Source organism: Cydia pomonella, chromosome 16, assembly GCF_033807575.1.
Source record: "Cydia pomonella isolate Wapato2018A chromosome 16, ilCydPomo1, whole genome shotgun sequence".
Classification (NCBI taxonomy): domain Eukaryota; kingdom Metazoa; phylum Arthropoda; class Insecta; order Lepidoptera; family Tortricidae; genus Cydia; species Cydia pomonella.
In genome coordinates, this window is record NC_084718.1 from 784,623 (window position 1) to 800,505 (window position 15,883).

The 15,883-nt window shown below is 34.7% G+C and overlaps 1 protein-coding gene and 1 non-coding gene across 2 annotated transcripts in view; both read right to left on the reverse strand.

Moving 5' to 3' along the window:
• Nucleotides 1-15,883, reverse strand: part of LOC133526197 (uncharacterized) — a 714,530-nt gene that overhangs the window by 236,476 nt on the left and 462,171 nt on the right. The gene's annotated exons all lie outside the window — the stretch shown is intronic.
• Nucleotides 11,631-11,702, reverse strand: Trnaa-ggc (transfer RNA alanine (anticodon GGC)). The gene has a single exon. It is a non-coding gene; the product is annotated as a tRNA-Ala (tRNA).

The following is a 15,883-nucleotide window of genomic DNA, read 5'->3' on the forward strand; positions in this document are numbered from 1 at the left end:
GTAAGGAAATTATTCAAGTTTTTGTACGCCATCAGGCAGGGTATAGTGATACACATATTTATTTACCACTTCTGTAATCAGTTTGAAATACCTATACTCACGAATAAAAACACTTTGAACTTTGGAAATCGAATTTAGCTTTTAACTACTAACATTATTTTTTAGAGTGTACTAACAATAATAAGTTTACTGTTATCTTCATTAAATAAATAAAATAAAATAAAAATAATAAAAAGCTCTTATGTCATAACTTGTATGATTGTCAGCTTTTGCGAATAACTGATAGGCCGATATCGTCCAGCGAACTGGTAATCAGTGGGCCCCTTTATTGGCTCCTATTTTCTTTTGAGAGGTATACATATAGGTATATTGCTTATATTCGTGTGCTATATGGAACTTTTTTATAGCGCTATTGATTGGAGTCACGCACTAGCTCAATGAGTGCTTGCTGTCTTGAGTGCCGCTGAATCCTTACCTGAAACAAAAAAAAGGTTCAATAAACACACTACAGTTAAAAAAATACAAAAGTGACGAGTGTTAAGTAGGTACAGTCAGCATCAAAAGTAGCGGATCAAATAACGCTTCATAAGTATCTACCATTCTGTAACAGCTTAACAAAAAGTGATGCCTTTGATATAGAACAACTAAGACTGTAAAAGATATACTTTTGAACATGAAACTTAGAAATTTGTCTATATTTGAAATAGTTATCCGGGATGTCAGATACTTTTGGCGCGTTGTTTCATCCGCTACTATTGATGCTGACTGGACCTACATAGAAGTTCAAAACATAGTAGTTCAAGTAGAATAATCTATTTTGTATAACAATATTAATTTCTATGATTCTTATAATTTTTAAATAAATGATTAGATAAGTAAATAATTAAATCTTACTCTTCTAAATAAGATCTTGTAAATTTGTTTTAGATATAAATAATTACCTACTCGTATTAATAATTACAAATAATATGTTCAAAACAATAACTGAAATTAAGAAGAATTCAATTGTGATCATAAAAATATCCTAAAAAACCGATTTCGAAGTTACAAACCGACACCGTTTGCTTTAGTAACACATAGTTTATCCTTGTTTATCCATATATATGTATATATTTATGTACCTACTCATAGTCATAAGGTATAATGAAACATACTATAGTATTTATTTAGAAATTTTATTTCGCTTAAAATTTACGGTTTTTTTTTGTTTAATTCTCACTGCACCCACCTTGAAGTTTCACTGTTTTGCCTTATGGTTGACTAGTAGAGAATGCCTATTGGCATTAAGTCCGCCTGTTGTACTCTTTTTTATGTGCAATAAAGTTTAAATAATAATAATAGTTTGCTAGTCCGATTTTTCGTATAAATAAGTAATAACAGTGATAAAATTTTTTGTTACTGTTATGCAAACATTTCTTCCAGTGCGCGTCCAGTGTGGAGCAAACTGGAAAGAGACAGATTACCATAAATCAAAAAAGTTCCGTTATCCAGCAAAACTTACACTAGGATCCGGAAGAGTTTGGGATTTATCAATTCATGCAAGTTTGCTATGACACGGCTTTCGCACCCTCGAGGGTGCTCAGCCGGCATTTCTCAGTATTGACTGCTGATTACTTGTAAGACATCTGGTTTTATATTGTTTGAAGACAGGACGGATTAAGATCAATAATGGCAAGTGTGGCTGCAAATAACACTAGGCCCTACTCATAGTATTGTGTTCCTGCCGGTGAGTAAGGTTGCCAGAGCTCAACGAGGGGGGGGGGGGGGGGGGGGGGGGGGGGTTAGGGTCGGCAACGCGCATGTAACTCCTCTGAAGTTGCAGGCGTACATAGGCTGCGGAGACTGCTTACCATCAGGCGGACCGTATGCTTGTTTGCCACCGACGTAGTATAAAAAAAGGGTAAATACAACTGGCCTTGTAACCTGGGCCTGTGTTTTGAAGGTTTGAAATCTTCACAGTCTTTTGGTAGATAACTGGCAATAATTATATATTTGAATTCGGAACTATCGCCCTGCTAGAAGAATCACGATCTGCAGGCGAGCATTCCGACGGTGGCAATCATTAAGAGTAGTCGATGTTTGTGATCTAGCTGAATGATGAAAATATATACTTATATAAAGTCAAAAATCTACGTCGAGTTCATCATCCATCCCTATTGGCCCCTTTTACAGTACACATTCATTAGTGTTTATTGCATGTTCATACATTTTACATTAAACGCAAGTAACACATGTTTGAACTGACAATGAAAGATGTGCAAACAGACCCCAATATGGCGTTTAAAACTTACAACATAGCGGCTGCTATAAATGGATGTTTGTGATTTGAAACATCCACTCACTATTCTAATATTAAGGTACTTTTCACTGAACTACGGACGAATGATACTGTTTAACCAATTATTAATTTGTGTTTAAACATTGTAAATAATGAATGATTAAATGGCTTAAATTTTGGCACGCATAATATTTCAATCAAAACGAATAAAAAAGTAAACGTTTTGTCATCAAAATATCGCTGTGACCGGCCTAATCCTACGCAGTTGAAACATTGTCCACAAACACACAAACATGCTAAAATACAAAGTTACACAAACGACCGCCAAATAAATAGCAACTCTAATACCAAACACATACAGTCCAAGACCAAATAAAGCTTAAAACGGAACGCGAGCGAAATCCGAATTTACAGTTTAAGAGATAGAATTCAAAATTCGAATTCCAATATTTGACGTAAAGCCTCAGATTTTAAATGAATTTTAACCTTGTAACATAGAAAATAAGGTACATAATCAGGTGTTGGGATATTTGTACATGCGTAAACATACGAGATTAACTTTTCAACTGACAAACAAAAATATGCCATCGACAATTCGAAGGCAAAGTCGTTTCCATTTGTAAAACAAACGGATGAATTGTGAATATTTAATGACGTGTCAAGCAATTTGCGACTTCATTGTGAGGGTGTTTGGACCGTTTTTGTGTTGCATAGGCTAAGGGGAAGCTAGGCCTGTTGCAGAGGTAATAAAGAAGTCTGTTTTGTGAAAATAATCGACTTTTAACGCGTGCATAATGAAGTTAAAGCTACCAATTTTTTATATATACCAACAAGGATTTATAAAAAAATGGACTTGGAATGGACTCACTTCTTTTAATCATTTGATTATTTTACTTGTCGTTGTTTGCTATGCACCTCCTTAAGACGTGTAAACATAAACGAAGAAATGGAAAAATTTGCACGCTTCTGGTTAGCTTTAGTAGAGATTTTTTTTAATATTGGTACAACTATGTAGTATCACTCGCAGACGTATATGCTTGAACAAAATTAGGTTACCGATGACGGAATTTAAAATGTGTAATTAGGCATTCTAAATGTCACAATAAATTATTATGTAAATTATAAAACCATTTTTTATACATCTGATTTCGTTTTTATGCGCGTTTTTCATCAGCCACTTATCTTTATTTCAGTTTTCTTACAATAACCCCAATCCTTTTCACAAACTATAAAAAGGAAATAAGGTTAGTTCGTGCCCCATTTCACACCATATTGTGTGACACTAGAAAGGGCACAATAAAAATGGTAACGGTCATCTGAGAGGCTTTGAAACTGTAAGAATGAATGATGACGAGCCATAAAGGATTCAGGATCTTTAGAGGTTACGGGATATGTCGTGACGGTGTCGTATCGTGACAATAAGCTTGGCCTTATATTTTATATCCTGCTAATTGTAGATTGTGGATTTAGGTATTGACCTAAACTAGAAATATTGGCATCCAAATGTGTTGGAGCTTGAATAAACACTGATGTTAAAAGTATTATGAATATTTAATATATTTTTAATGATACGATTTATTTCTATACTCTGTATCTTTAGATATTGAAATAAAAGTAAACAAAGTCTATCCTGAAATGGCTTGTTAAGCCATTATTATTATGTATTTATTTTTATATTTGCTATTTTTATTTATTACTATTTGGTATTTTGTCCGATTATAATATTCTTATTAATAATGGTGCTGCAAAACCCCTGTTATTTTCAAAAACAGCTATCCATTCACAAACCTACAAACAGACAGACGTGGCGAAATTATAAAGGCTTCTTAAGCCCCATTCAGAATTGCACAATTTGTTACGGGTTTGGTCCTTTTTATACGACCTTGAAGATCGCTTACGATTGGTGCATGCGAAACGAAGTGAAAGTCGTGCGTGAGATTCGCGCCAATCACCAAAACGATCGTCAAGGCCGAATCATCAGCTCAAAAGCATAACACATTGTTAAATTAGAATAGACCTGTTGATTGAGCAACTCTAAAAAATTTCATTTCTCATTGGTAAACTATTGTCGTGTCGTACTCGCCTCGTATGAAGGTAACGCTTCCTGCGTGATACAGTCATCTGGTGAGAGGGTTCTAGTGTTCCGAACACAACAGAAGAATTGCCAACTAATGGCTACTGATTTATAATCGGAGCCGGTTTATTCTGGATCATCTGGACATATTTGAAATACGTTATTCAAAAATATCAATACTAAAATATAAGATTTTTTATGAAGAACTTTTTCTGACTTACTGTGCCACCGGACATATCGGTTATCAAACTTAAATAATATCATCCTGATAATAATATTAACTCGTTTAGATGAAATATTACTTTCATTAAAATATTTGAGATGCGCCTTCAGATGTAAATTGTTTTTTTATACCACGTCGGTGGCAAACAAGCATACGGCCCGCCTGATGGTAAGCAGTCACCGTAGCCTATGGACGCCAACACCAGAGGTATTACATGCGCGTTGCCGAACCTTTAAAAACCTGTACACTCCTTTTTTGAAGAATCCCATACTTAGCCCCTCGGGAAAACCTCGGAAGCTCATTCCACAGCCGAAACGTTCGCGGGAGGAAATTTCTATCAAATATATATATGGAAATTAAATAACAATCATTCAAAATACTTAAAAACTAGCGAATACATTCGTTATAAATTAAACTTAACCTAAACTAAACTCTAAAAACTTCGAACAACCCACCCCGCATCGTTCCCGGCGCAAAGGTTTCCGCGTTGAACCGCGATGGACTATCTCTGCGCCAGGAACGACCCGGAGCGGGGGTCGAGATCTCTCTCCCGCAGGCGACGCCCCAGCTCCCCGAGAAAAGTTACACTAATATATATATATATATATATATATATATATATATATATATATATATACATATGGAAATTAAGATCAATTTATAAATATCACTTGTTTTTTTCACAATCTCACTACTTTTTTCAATGTATTGTTTTATAGGACCTTTATACTATTGTAAACAGCGGCCCTATATATGGCTACTACTATTGCCAAAAATTGACGTTTAAATTTAAAAATCCAACAAGAATCTTTTTAATTTTTTAATCTTCCTCCACTTACACTGAATGGTCCTTACGGCCCGATCCAAATTTGAAGACACGTCAAACATTTGCTAAAAATACGATATGGATTGGACATGTCGGTGTCAAAAGTTACGTTCCTTCAAACAAAAAGTCACTTTTGACTCTGACGTATCTTTAGGAAATTTTTGACGTTAAAGTTCGCATCGCGCTATTTTTTCTGTTTCCAGCGCGTAAAAGCTCTACCTTAATGAGCGTGATATTGTCATTTTCCAACAATTTCTAGCATTTTCTAGCTCAAGGCGCATAGACCGAGAGCTAGCTCTAGAAAAACATATCAAAAAGTTGTACACACAAAAATTCTACTTGAACGCTGCTTTTCTTTGTATAATGCAGCACATTACAATACAATACAATACAATATAAATCCTCTTTATTGCACAACCTCAAAAAACATTTACAGAGACATAGACATAAAGAAAGAGGTGAAAACAGGTGGTGTGTGTATGGATTAGTATGTGTACTTAGTGTACCAGACAATAGTTGATTGTTAACCAAGGGATGTATGGTACTCATTTTTGACGAGGTAATTTGACGCTGGAACGCAGTGAGAACGCTAATAGTCCGAGACTGAAATGGTGCCTTTCACCCGAGTTAAATTCTACTCTACTTTTAATTTCGAATACGAGGTAAATAAAATACACGTGTATTAAAAAAACACGACTAAGTATAAACTTACATAGTGCTTCATATATAAGGGAATTTTGAATTTACAAGTTACGTAAAAGTATCGTTATATTTTATTGAATGGGGATTTAAATTCTAGAATGGAAATTAAAACCAAAATTTAATTGCTTATCGTAAAAAAACGTACTTGAAACGTAAAATGCTCTAGTATAGAAACGTATCACGTTCTGCACACTCCATAGAACAACAATGACTCACTTTCAGACTATGAGAAATGAAAATAAAGGTAAAGTTATGTTCATGCCAAGTATCATGTTGTTAAAGCGTGATGTTTTTTTAAATGAGAGCAGAGAGGTTGGGGTCGGCGTTTTGGCTGCCGCTTTCGTGAAATTCTTAAGGCACAATCGAGGGCGAAAATTATGCATCCTGGACTACTAGCATTTTCCAGTTGAAGGCGAGCAGTTGGAGTGCAGCCAAGACCACTGGATAAGGATTGATACGAATAGCGCTTGTTCAATCTGGGCTTAGCACAACCGAGGTTAAACCCACGATTTTACACCATCACATACGTACATATGAAAGGTTGATGAATTAAGGTAGAGGTACTAGTGCTCGACGCTGCACTAGTACTTGACATGGGCACTTTATGTCAAAGTGACAAGGATTAAGTTCGAATACAGAAAAATCTTCGTTGTTCAAATTTAACCTATTTTTCCATGAAATAAAGTGCCCATGTCGGTGACTAGTGCAGTGTCGAGCACTAGTACTTCTACCTTAGTATTATATTTAAAATTCAACATGTCTTATCGTCCCAATTGAGCGCGAAATAACGCGAAATAACGCATCGTGCGGCTCATGTCGTCGTATTCTGTGGGGCTGGTTCTTGGCCTACCAGAATTTTCTAGTTGAAGGCGAACAGTTGGAGTGTAGCCAAGACCACTGGATCGGGCTTGATACGAATAGCCCTTGTTTAATCTCGGTTTAAATTGCGTCCGTTAAGTTGACGTTGGGTATTGGAAGAGATTTAATGCTAAATAAACTGGCACCAACGGCAAAAGTTTTGATTCCCTAGAGTAGATGCTTTTACTAGCCCTTCAATGAAATACAAGATTGGTAATGTCTATACAGAGAATCAGAGTTATGCTGCATTATGCACTCGGATATGGTTCACTTTGTTTATATACTCGTATATGTATGTAATAAAATAATAAGAAAACTAGCCAGTAATGCATGTTTAATTAAATAATCAAGCTTTTTTCGTAGACTGAATAAATTTTATATTAGGTATAGGAAAATTACTTATCCAAAATCACTAGCCCTAGCACAGTCCTCGGTCTTTTTGGGCTGTTACTGCACACTTTTTTTTATAATAAAAAAAAAAACTGCACACTATGTCTTTAAACGCTGGTTTCAATTCAAATGTATAATTAGATATAGTGAAAAGTTTGCTGTACATATTTAATTAATAATAATAAAATAACAAAAAAGAATATGATTGTAAAATCTAAAAAATCGGCTAAAAGTATGTCGGCCCGTGCTCAGCGTAGGGTTTTGTAGTTACCATTCTGTTAGAATAGGCCAAACGGGGGCTATTATTAAGTAAATATATAAATAATAAATCATGTACATCACAATGATAAGGGACCAAGGGAGTATCTTCGCAGTGCTTTTTATGTAGGTCTTTTTACTAAGAAGAGATTTTCTCTGCAATAACTCAAAAACGGCTGGACCGATCATGTTCGCTATAATTTTTATTGAACGTCTTTACTAAGCTTTTATTTGACGATTTTTTCAAATTTTTTGGATGGATGTTTCAAAAGTTAGAGGGGGGACATATATTTTTGATTAACTTAATCAAAAAATGATTTGTAGAGACCATTATTTGTTTTGACAGACCTATCCAACGATATCCCACACTATTGGGTAAAAAGCAAAAAAAAAATTATACAAAATATTTTGTATGAGAGGTGCCCAAATTTTTTTTGTAGTTTTCATTTTACCATTTTGCTGCGATGCATAATTAATGTATCCATGACTAACTGTAGCTTTCTAGCACTAACAATCATAGAGTAAAGCCACGGACGGACAGGCGGACATGGCGAAACTATAAGGGTTTCTAGGGGACTATGTAAGAAACAGAAATTTAACTTAGTTTTCTTTATAGAATTTTTTTTTTTGCATCCACTTAATGATTTATAGTCGGTCGTAACAAAGACCTGCATTCATTTTTTTAAAATAAAATTTACCTTCTTTGCCTATAAAAAAAAAAACATAATATTTCCAATGACTTGATTAAAATACAAATGCCTTCGACCCTTGTTTGAAACTGAAAATATCATATCCGGAAGGTCGGAAGAAAGGAGAGTGGAAATTTATCCCGGATCCCGCGGGACTGCGCCAGTTTTCTTATAAAAATATCTTAAATCTATACATTTTGAAGCTGCTTATTTTAAAGTTTAAGGTCTCTTGGGGAGACATCAAAGGCACCGTTAGATTGATGTTTTTTATTGACAATATATTTTTGTTGAGATTGTCAAAAGTTGAGTGACTTTTATACCTCCTAACCCTTTTATTGAATAAGTAATTATTTTTCTTGTTTTCTTCTTCTTTATTATGTATTTTTTTTTGTTTGATAGTGAACCTGTAATATGTGGCAATAAAAAAATTCTTATTCTTATAAGTATGCATGAGTAGTTAAGTGAGCCAAATTTTTTAAATGATGTTTTTAAATGAGGATTTTAGACACTGAAAACCCATCCCTATTTCACACTGAACATTAACAGTGTGGCTACCACCAGTTCGGTACTGATATAAATGCTATCAAGAACGTAACTTACTTTCTATGCATCTCGCTCGTACTCGCATATAAGTGCGACTGATATGAATAGAAAGTAAATTACGTTCTCGTAACGTATATGTCAGTTTTGACACTGTCAGTCACTCATGATACGGGTAAAGGCCAATTGAAATGTATACTTGGCAATGATGTTATTAAGTTGAATGGAGATGTACGAGTATTTACGATATTTATAGGACTTTAGATGTCATTCTGATATCAGTGTACGTTTGAATAAGCCTGCATGTTTCGCATTAATCTAAATACAATTATAATTACAATATAAACAGAGTGTACACGGCGCACGAAACACCTCTCGTATCACTTCCATCGTCTTGCAATTTGTACTTTAATACATTGTGAATAAAGTTGTATTTATATTTATGCAAGAGAATATGATACGAGTTTTTGTCATTAAGGGAGTATTGTTAAATGGTGTATAATTGTATTATTTATCTCCAGGCCATTATTAAACGGTAAGCGTTAGTAATTAGAAATGTTTTTGTTGAGCTAAAAACCTAAAACCTAATATGTAATTCATTATTACTTGTTGTTATTACTTGCATGAATTGCATGACATTGCAATGTTTATCGTAGTATGTAAGGTTAGGTTTATATCTTGTACATAGTTAATTTAGCTAGTAAGTAAAAAACAATATTTGTACGCCAATCATGGCAAAACAAGGATCGGTTAAAACCAAAAATGTAACACCCAACGATATACGCTTGTTTGTCTCAAATAAACATTCATTCATTCATTCATCCATTCATTCATTCATTCATTCATTCTTTCATTCATTCATTAAACACACACACACACACATTATTCATTTTGACTGAATAAATAAATAGGATAGGTAAATATACTACAACAACTTATACTGTGTTAATATGATATAAATATGTATTATAAGTTAATCATATAATTTAGATTAATAAGGTACTAACGTTGAAAATGAGTGCCTCATTTCGCCGTTAAACGTATGTTTGGCGAACCTAGCACAAGTTTAAAATGTACCATACTATTTGTGATAATAAATAATAATAAATAAATAAATTCATTCAAAGTAAATGTATTCGTTGAATATGATTTAGGTTTCAGTAAGAGCCGGTAGGACCTATCATAGGCTTTTATTCATCAATATCTATGTAATTTTCCACAGTAGCATGCAGCAAATGATTTTAACTTCTCATTTGTGGTAATTTTATAACTTTTAAATTTTTTGTAAAACAAAATAACCAAATTTTTTTTTTAAAGTTCAATGAGGCATAAAGACTAATTTCATTAACAATAGGTAAACAGTCTGTATTAAATACCCTTGGTAATTCATCGGCAAAAAATAATCATGATTATAAACGAACGCTAAAATTAATTACTTACATAATTAAAGCGCTTCTTTAAAATGAACATGATGCTCTACAGACTTAGATCATCACAACTCACAAGCCCATGTTAAATTAAAAATACACCTTACCTGCAAGTAATTAAAGTCTATATTTAAGTACAAGATATCTTAATAACGAGTTTTTAAAAGTAACATCTCAATTTTTCTTAAGCAAGCGCTACAGTAACGGGCTATTAGTATTTTTTAAACCATCTTATCTCACACAACAAAAACGCTCCAAACGCAACTCTATCTCGTTAACGTTAAAGTTTAATTTGCATTAACATGTCTGATAGAAATAGAGTTGCCAAGAATGTTTTTCTTAAGCAACGTAGATACAAAACGGTACATTTTCATTAGCTAATTGAGTTGCGTCCCTTCCGGCGGATAAACAAGCTAGGGTTGACACTAATGTGTAGTTATTTTTTAATTCCTCGCTGAAGGTGTTAGCGAGCAGCTTCTCGCTTATTTAATTAATTAAAGGTATGATTGACCGAAGGGTCTGCCCTAGTGGGTAGTGACCCTGCCTATGAAGCAGATGGTCCTGGGTTCGAATCTCAGTAAGGGGCATTTATTTGTGTGATGAACACAGATGAATGTTCTTGAGTCATTGAGGTTTTCTTTGTATTTAAGAATTTGTATATTATATATATATCGTTGTCTGTGTACCCACAATACAAGCCTTCTTTAGCTTACCGTAGAACTTAGTCAATTTGTGTAAGAATGTCCTTATACTTAATATTTATTTATTTCCTCTACCGGTCGTAATTATCATCCGATTCTCGTGGAATTCAGTTAGCAACTTCAGAAGCCTAATTAAAAAAAAATCTGTCGTTTAATTTTTTGGAAAATGTTGAAAATGGTGGAAGTTGGCATAAAGGTCTTACGTGCCATTAGAATCTATGACACTTAAGATCATTGTGAGTACGCTGTGATATTGAATCAACAAAGAAAGTTTTTTTTGGTTTTTATCAACATTTTTTCGTTTATGAATTAATTAAAACAAAAAATATTACTTTGCTTATCCGCGAAAACATATCGTGCTAGTCAATCAGTGCTAACCCGTTATACTTACTTGCGTATTTTTACATGCAATTAATGTGAAGATTAAGGGGTAGCACTGATTGACTAGCACGTTATTTTTTCGCGGATAAGCATAATAATATTTTTTGTTTTAATTAATATGGATTTCCACAAAGTAACGCCTGATTCTATTCACTTATGAATGTTATCGCGAGGTCTACAGCTCACAGAGCCACAAGTTATATTGCATTCAGTTAATTAAATGAATTTTTGTGGTATATGTGCAGATGTCAATTGCAATGAAAAAATCAGCAACGATCAACTCTGGCTAACGTGGGACTCGAACCCACATCTTTGGATTGCCAGTCCAACGCGTTACCAATTCCGCTAGCTGACCATCCATCATTCAACACGAAGTTAGCCATTGCAACTGTGACAACGTCACTAGCGGCATCTGCACTTTAAGGTTTATAACCATAACCAATTAATAATAGTAGTTATTAGTCTAACATTTTAAGTTTAGCGTGAACGTCAATTTGTAGAAAAAAAATACCTAAGCCAGAAGAATCAGATAATCAGATAATTATGTAGCGAAAGTCAAGTAGACTTGTCCAGGGCTATCCACTATATAAAACAACTTCCAAAATTAATATAATATATTTATTTGTTTGCATAAATGCGTCTTGCCGGACACGTAATCGTTAAATGCAGCAAATAATTATTGTGATTATGGCACTTTTTTATTTATTTTGAAATCAATATTAAAAACCATGAATTTGCTGTGTGCTTTACTACTAATAATTACACATTTATACAAATTAAATCCAAAACAATCTTAACCTATAGAGTCTAAATTATATCTACAAATATACCCTGAGCGAGGAACGAGCCAGCCTTGCGGTTGCAAGTGGATATATTAGATTTTGAAAAAAAAAATAGTGCGTCCGGCACCCAAGGACTGTCGCCTAAAGACGAGTATTGGAATTTAAAACTTAAAAAAAATACAGTGACAGCCCTGACCGTAAATACCGTTATGAAGGGAGTCTTTTATCGCCTTTACAGTGCTTTATGCTAATCCCTGATTTTCGGATGCTGCCGACGGCTCCTGAGCTTGAGCCCGATTCTGTTTTAACATTTGTCAAGATTTTTATCTTGTTTTGATACGACATTGTTACTGAGCGGGCACGACATACTGCGGAAATCGTTTGAGAAGTTAATTAAAACTTATAACATCATTGTAACATCAAAATAATATCTAATAAGCTAATGTACGATTCCCACCGAATGGGCGGAGTCATTTTAAATTTGTACGGCCACAAGCCGGTCGGCTCCTCGCGAACGCGGACGGCTCCGGACGGACTCCATCACGTCTGCCATACATAATGTATGGGCACATTGAAAATGTGCTCCGACGCGGCCTGACTCCGCTTATTTGGTGAGAAACGTACATAAGTGAGTGTATAAGTGACGTTAAGGTTTTGCGTTGTGAAGCTTGCCACTGGCCCTGATATGACGACCACAAAGAAGAAGTTTGAATTGACGTCTGAGTATCTATATACACATCAATGTGTGTGTATCTACGCTCCTTAAGCCAGTCAGTTGAATATTTTGGCGTAGATAAACATAGCAACTTGCTTAAAGGAAAAATTGTTATTTACTTGAAATTGAGCACCCGTAATTGGCAAGATACACTGGCAATTTGAACTTTGGTAACTCGCTAACCAAACTGAAGTGCTGTCAATAGACTGTTTATCTGCTAAGGGGTGAGGTTATTCTATTCGGGGCGGGGTGGAGCGTGTCCCTTCTCTGTGATATTAATTATAACTAGAGTCCGTCTAAGCTTATTTTACATAGATTTAAATAGAACAAAGTATGTCGTTAATAATGACACGATTAACGACATACTTTCTTAGAAATGTGACAAAAATTTTCACATTGCCGCACATTGTCATTACAAACGCCATGTATCATAGTCCGACTATACTTTTCTATGACATTGTGTCACATCATCATCAATAACAGATTATCAAATCAGAATCGGCCTCCTTGTGTTGATTGCAAACTGCCGAAACATACCATTTTTTATGTAAAGCCCTTTTAGTTTGCCACGTTAAATGTATGGCATTTTAAGAGTGCGCTTTCGAGCCGGTAAAAAATAGAGCTAACAGTATTTTTGACTGCTGTAAAAAAAATATTTTCGCTATTTTTTTGCATCCCCAGTTTATACAAATAATTTGGCTTCACATTAAATACAAGCAATTAAGACGCTGCAAAAAATACAACACAAACGCTTGTTGGTCAAAACTTTTGATCGGAAAACAAAGCTTTTTAATCACTAGAAGCGCGAAACAAACTTCATCGTAAGCTTTTTATAAGTTTGTATTGTTGTCCGTCCAAATTTGTTTTTAAAACTTGAAACAGCGAAAGAGCTGTTAAACTCTAGCAATTTGTTAAACAAAGTGCTTGATGAGTTGTAAATGTTTAAAGGGTTTAAAAAAAGAAAAAGCTGTCTAAGAACACAATGACTAAAAATGATGGATCCAATTACGCACTGGATGATAAAAAATTGAAATCTTAGACACCTAAGCAAGAACCCGCATTGCTGATGTCGGCGAGAAAACTGCTACGCTCAAATGGGGCTGGGCCGGTCACGTCTGCCGCATGCATCCAGACAGGTGGGCTAGTGTAGCTAATACCAAGTGGATGCCAGAAGATGGTGATAGGCCCAGAAGGAGATGGCGAGACGAGGCACTAAATCGGAGGGGAGCGGCCTTTGCCGATGGGCCGATGCGCCCACTGATGAAAACAACCAAAAAGGCATTAAGGAATAATACTACATTTTTCAGCTAATATATTGTTTATTTTTTATGAAATAGGAGGCGAAAGGGCTTCGACCATGGAGCCCTGCAGTACCAGAAGGATTATTAAGTGCGTTGCGGGCTTAACGGTCGTATGTGGAATAATTGACATAAAAAAGTTCAACGCTGATTATCACTCTGTCCAAAATAGTGAGATTTTTTTATAGCTTGGAAAAAGAAAGTTTTTGTATTATGTTTTAATCATATAGGTCTATTATTTTTTGTAACTATTATAGTTCTACTATAAATTCTCACGTTATTTGCGTAACACATCACTGATCATGGCTAAGTTAAAAACGGAACAACACGTTTATCAGATGAGTAGGGTGTCCGCACCTGCAGTACCGTACAATAAAACACCCGGGACCGTCCCGATAACTCACGCGGAAGAGAAATATCTGCCGGGGTCACCACACTATGTGTACTGGTTTGAGGGCCAGGAAAAATGCGATTTTTTGATAAGTCAACCACTGAAAAATATTCACCTTCTTTTTGTAAGCGTGAAGTGAACGGTGAAGCGGTGGTGACCGAGTGGATAACTGACGTCCGACGTTCAATCCAGAGCAGAGAACGCAGGTTCAAATCCTAGCTCCCGTACCAATAACTTTTCGAAACTTATGTACTTACGGAATATCATTTAATATTTAAAACTAGCTTTAAGGTAAAGGAAAACATTGTGAAGAAACCTACATTCATCTGAAAATCTGTATTAGGCCATCGTGAGGTCTATAGTATAAGCCCTCTCGTCGCCGTCATCGTTATGAATGAGAGGAAACCTGTGTCCAGCAGTGGGACATAATCAGTCTATTTTTTTTTCACATATATTTTCATAAGCATACAAATAAACTTTTTTTCTTTTCGGAGACTAAGCCTGCTGAACTCATGATCTAAACAAGATTTCTGGTATTCTGGTTATTATTGGGAGTAAGAGTTAGGACAAAGGATTTATTTGCATACGTTTTATATTTTTGCATTTCTAAGCAATCTGTTTATTTGTCTATCCTAATTCACTCAGCCGTATTTCCTTGATTATGAGAAATATTAAATAATAAAAAAAAAACTTTACTTAGTTAAGCCTGTATCAAAAATCTGCATACATATCTTTTTTATTTGCGTATTTCGCCAATGTTCTTATCTTCGTGGAAAAGAAATAACTAAACAAGTTAGAAGAGAAGTGAAAGGCTAAAAATATTATCTATTCTCATATTCATATATGAAAATAGATAATAAATTAACCATAGCGTGGTTCATACCACGCTAATTTAATGGCCCTACAGACCGGTTGAGTCACCATATTTATCTCAGACACAGGCTCCGACACCATTGTACATGCGTCGTCTATCTTCGACTGAGTACCCTAAGAGAAAATAAGCCTTAACCGTTATAGATAAAGTTTAATTTTCTTTGCTTACAATGTCTAGCCAATGTTTATAAGATAAAATACAATGAGAAATGAAATTAGAATTTTAAATTGAATTTTTGATCTGGTCGATATTCTATAAATATCTGATAGGTTAGAAATGTTTTGAGTTGCAAGGAGGCCACTTTTGACACTGACAGATTAGTATCATATTAGAATGAGATCTAATGATTAAATGACCTTTTGATACTGGCAGATTAGTATCAGGTCAGTGTCATATCCGTATTATATTGAAATGAGATTTAATAACTAAAACTTGAATTAACCTGGTAGTACAGTCATTATATCCAAAAACCCGAC